This window comes from Hyaena hyaena, unplaced genomic scaffold (genome assembly GCF_003009895.1).
Source record: "Hyaena hyaena isolate Hyena2069 unplaced genomic scaffold, ASM300989v1 scaffold_98, whole genome shotgun sequence".
Lineage (NCBI taxonomy): Eukaryota > Metazoa > Chordata > Mammalia > Carnivora > Hyaenidae > Hyaena > Hyaena hyaena.
The window spans coordinates 3008966-3013914 of record NW_024080730.1 but is presented as its reverse complement, the minus strand read 5'-3'; the positions used below and the strand labels follow the sequence as shown (position 1 = coordinate 3013914).

Here is a 4949-nt window from a genome sequence, read left to right as displayed (position 1 = left end):
TAGCATCCATGATTTCTGATGAGAAATACACTATTAGTCTAGTTGTTTCCCTACTATAAATAGGGTATCCGTTTTCTCTGCCTGCATTCAAGATTTTTCTTTGTTATTAGTTTTCAGAAGTTTAATTATGATGCATCTTGGTATGCATTTGCTTGGATTTATCCTATTTGGGATTTGTTAAGCTTCTTGAATCTGTAGGTTTATGTCTCTTGCCAAATTTGGGATGTTTTCTACTGTTATATTTTTGAATACTTTTTTGGAGCTCCCCCTTCTCCTTCTGGGTCTCTGATGAGGTTAAAGGCATACCTCTGATGAGGTCCCTGAGGCTCCGATTATTTTTAATTCTTTCTTTTAAGTTTTAATGTTTTTATTTATTTGTAGGAGAGAGACAGCGTGAGCAGGGGAGAGTCAGAGAGGGAGATACAAATTCTGAAGTGGGCTCCAGGCTCTGAGTTGTCAGCACAGAGCCCGATGCGGGGCTGGAACCCATAAACTGTGAGATCATGACCTGAGCCGAAGTCGGACACTTAACCGACTAAGCCACCAAAGACTACCGTGATTATTTTAAATTCTTAATCTGTTTTCTCTCTGCCATGCAGTTTAGGTAATTTCTGTTGGTTGTTCTGTCCCCTCTGTTCTGCTGTCGAGTCCACCCACTGGGCTGCTTATTTCAATGACCACATTTTTCAGTTCTAACATTTCTACTTGGTTCTTCTTTATCTCCATTTTTTCGTTGATATTTTATGTTTTTTAAATGAAAGTTCTAGGTTTTTTTCATCTGTTTCCAACATGTTCATAATTGTTTATTCTTATTGTGACTGCTTTAAACTCTTTGTCAGATAATTCTAACATCTGTCACCCCAATGTCAGCAGCCACGGACTGTCTTTTTCCCATTTGAGATCTTCCTGGTTCTTGGGATAATGAGTCATTTTCAGTGCAAAGGTGTACATTTTCATATTATCTGGTGAGACTCTGGATCTTCGTAAACCTCTGTTTTGGCCGGCGTTCGTTGACACCGCTCTCGGAAGGGAGGAGGGGGTGCTGTCCCGTTGTTGCCAGGTGGATGCAGGAGTCTAGTCCACAGTTGGCTTCTGTTGATACTCCAGTGGGGCAGCTCCTTGTTACTGCTGGTGGGGTTGGGGGCTCCTGCTTCCTGTGTGGCCCCCACCAGTACTGTGGGGGGTGACCTCATTTCTGGTGGTGATGGAAAAGTCTTGACTCTTCATTAGCTCTTTCCTCACACCAGCCCTGTGTGGTGAGGAAGGGGTGCCTTGTTACCGCCGCGTGGGTGTGGATACTCAAGCTCCCCATGTTGCTCGCGCTAATACCATGGAATGAGAGGAGGATTCATTACCACCTGGTGGGGAAAAAAGTCCCAGCTCTTACTTGTTCTTATCTGACCCCACCCAGTGGGGGCTGGGTGCCTATTAAATCTACACAGGCTGGAAGCCTCAGCTCCCTACTCAGCCTTTGCAGTGGGTCTGGGTGGACGCCGTTTTCTGTGGCCTCCGGCTGTGGTGGAGTGGCGCTGTGTAAACCCCTTGTCTCCTCAGGCTGCCACTTTCCTGGTCCCTTGGCTACAGAGAACAGTCATTCGTGGGGGCTTTTTGTCTGCTTCTACTGTATGTCTGGGTTTGCGACTTCTTTAGCTGCATGCCTGGGATGACTGAGGCAAAAACCCAGCCGAGGGAACCGAGCCCCATGCCACTCCTCGGGCCCCGTAGTCCCTTGCCAGCCTTCCTCCTCCTCTCCCCCTTCCGGAGTCTTGCTTGTCTTCTGTACAACATCCTGGTGTTTTAGTTGCGCTGTGTGGGCGAGATGGGGAAGCACACCTGCCGCCTTTCCTGAAGCAGAAGTGCGGCCCCTGGGTTTTAGCTCAGAGATCCCAGGATCCACTCGGAGATTTAACAATCTGCTCTTGACGGCACCTACCTGACCCTGTCCTGTTCTGGTCTCTCCCAGCTCTGAGGGTCCCTCCAGTCTCCGTGCCTCGGCCCAGCGGAGCACAGCCCGTTCCTGTTCGAAGCAGCTTTTCTGCGGGGCCCAGGGTGCCGGCACCTCTGGTGAGTCAGGGCACCTTGTGTTTCTCACCCGCAAGCCAGTCGCCGCTGTCCTGATGCGGCCTGCCTCGCCCCTTTGGCGCCGTGGCCGGAGGGTGGTCAGTTCCTTGTGGTCAGGCCCCTGGTTTTGTGTTAGGTTGGGGAGAGGGGGGCTGGAGTTGTCCTCGACTCTGGGGAAGCAAAGCTGCTCCCTGGTCCCCAGCTGGTGTGACGATGAGGGGACTTAACGGGACCATCGCTTGAGGCCCCCGCTCTGCCTTTTCCTCTCTGCTCTGCGATGTCCTCGCTTCCTTTCCCACCACGCTGGACGCTGCCAGTGAGGCTCAGGGCTGCTGGTGGACAGGGGAGGTGCTATGAGTGTCCCTATGCTGTTTTTGCATGGCCACGGGCATACCCGTCTGTGCCCGGGGCAGGGAATGATGGAGGGAAGCCCATGACCTTGGGTCTGCAGAGTCAAGAACTGCGCTGAGCTCATTGTCCAGAGCACAGTGCCCGTTTTACTGAGCACCTACTGTGTGCTGTCAGCATTGTTTCATGTGCAACATGGGGTTAAAGAATGGGCAAATGCTTAGCACTGCCTGAGTGTGGCCCTTAACCTTGACAGACTTCACAAAGTCAGGTTATCGCCATTCTCAGGGGAGGATGTGGGCCCCCAGCACACCTTGCTCACAGCCACGTGGGCGCTTTGTGCCTTAATTCAGCTCAGGCTGAGCGCACACTGGGTCCTATCCATGGCTGTTACTGAGGACCATCAGGGAAGGTATGGAGATTCAAACCCTTTGAACAATGTTTCTCAAACTTAGCTCTTTTTTTGTTGTTGTTGTTTATGTTTACTTATTATTTCAGAGAGAGACAGAGAGCACAAGCGGGGGAGGGGCAGAGAGAGGGAGAGAGAGTGCCAAGCAGACCCCATGTGGTGGCTGAGGAGCCTGATGCAGGGCTCAATCCCGCAAACCTCTAGGTGATGACCCTAGCTGAGATCAAGAGTTGGTCACTTACCCGACTGAGCCACCCAGGACCCCCTCAAACTTACCTTTCTTAGTTCTCTGTCCAAGAAGATGTTTTCGACATCCTTTCCCTAATTCTCCACCCCAGTGAAAGGTTCATACTGTGAAATGCTGTGTATCTGTTCGCGTGTCTCTTCTGTGTCTGCACCTTATGCTTAAAAACCGAAGATCTGTTTCGGCCTCCAGGACCCTGGGGAGAATGTGTGTCCGGGGGAGATAAATAGGGCAGGAGGGGGCAGAGCGTAGGAGCCACTGTCCCGCCCTCCTGCCCGCCATCGGCTTTGGGGGTGCCTCCACCTCCCTCCCGGCCCTGCCTGAGCCCCGTTGGGCCCTCCCCTTCCTCTGCCCAGGCCCCTCCACAGCACCCCCTCCGCCTGCTGCAGCCTGCGTCCCGCCCCTCCCCCACAAAGCCCCAGCCGCCCTGGCGAGTGGGCAGGGCCCGGATCCTCTTTCCTCTGTCCCCAGCGGATGCCGGATGCTGTTCCCTCGTCAGGAAGCACGCGGCTTCGAACCCCTGCCCGACACAGTACCTGCTCATTCACTGTTGTTGCCTCCGGGGCGTCTGCCTCAGGCCAGTGGGGCCGGACACCCCTGAGCCTCGGCCCGTACGCAGGCCGTCTTCCTTCTGGGTTTCTTCACGACAGGAGGGCACGTGGCCAGTTGATTGGAGCTCTGGCCTGTCACCATCCTGGGGGCCGGGGTGGGGCTGTGGAAGTTTCTCTGGAGATCCTCAGTCAGGGTTGGGCCTCAAGTCTGTTCTTAGGGAACTTCTGTTGGCTCCCAGATGGTGGGGAACACTCGATCTCAGAGCTGCCACCCCTGTGATGGTGGGCATTGCCAAACAAGGGGAAGGGAGAAAGGAGGAGCCGGTCTGGGCCCCACGTGAAGGCTGGGATGAACCTGTGCTAACAGTCGGCCGCCTGTAGGATATGGGGGTGGCTGTTTCTGGGGAAATTAGCCCAAAAAGAGCTTCCCGGGGCCCTTCCCACAAAGGGACCCTGCTCCTCAGTGGCCTGGTGCCCCGAGGGCCTCGGTATACCAGCTATGCCCCGCATGCCCCCCACGCCCTGGCATCTGCGTGGAGGCGGTTATCACTCAATAAACCTGCACGGATTCTGCGTTTCAGACTTTTTGCTGCCGTCACCTCCTGCTGCCTCTCAGGAAAAATGGGAAATTACCCTCGAGTGGCAGTTTAGTTAGTAGCCAGGATGCCACATAATTAGCGGCAGAAGGGTTCCACTTTACAGTGACAATTAATTTACTTTCTAATGCGAATTCCCACGGCGACCGGAAGGTGTTAGATTACGAATTCAAGGACTGGGCTCCCCTGAAGTGTGCCTGTTATTGCCTCTGAGTACCCTTCCCGCTGTGGGTGTCATCAGGCCCCCCGGTGAGGAGTCGGGTGGCGCCTGGCGCCCCGGGTGATGGTCCTGGGTGGTGGTGGGACAGGCAGCTGACACGGCAGGCGCGGGAAGCGTCGTCTTCGCGGTGCGGCTCCAAACCCGGGCGTCTGGCGTGTGGTTCCGTCAGGGCGCGCTCGCCCGCCCTCGTCTGCTTTTAACGTTATTATGGTTTGTATTGTGGTGGATTACACGTGTCTTAGCCACGTGTAAGCGCACAGCTCGGAGCATGAAGTGAATTCACACTGTTGTGCAGCCGTCGCCACCATCTGTCTCCAGAACTTTCCATCTTCCCAAATGGAAACTCTGTCCCTGTGAAACATGGACCCTGAACTCTTCCCTGGCCCTTCCCGGCCCCTCCCCGACCCCCTCCCCGGCCCCTCCCCCGCCCCCTCCCCGCCCCCTCCCCGGCCCCTCCCCCGGCCCTTCCCGGCCCCTCCCCCGCCCCCTCCCCGCCCCCTCCCCGGCCCCTCCCCCGGCC

General features: G+C 55.0%; 1 long non-coding RNA gene across 1 annotated transcript; it reads right to left on the bottom strand.

The window, feature by feature from the left end:
- Window positions 1-784: 784 nt before the first annotated feature.
- LOC120233863 lies at window positions 785-4052 on the bottom strand. The gene is made up of 3 exons (XR_005528938.1): window positions 3599-4052; window positions 3095-3258; window positions 785-2393 (listed from the first exon to the last, which is right to left on the bottom strand). It is a non-coding gene; the product is annotated as an uncharacterized LOC120233863 (long non-coding RNA).
- Between the last annotated feature and the right edge of the window lie 897 nt (window positions 4053-4949).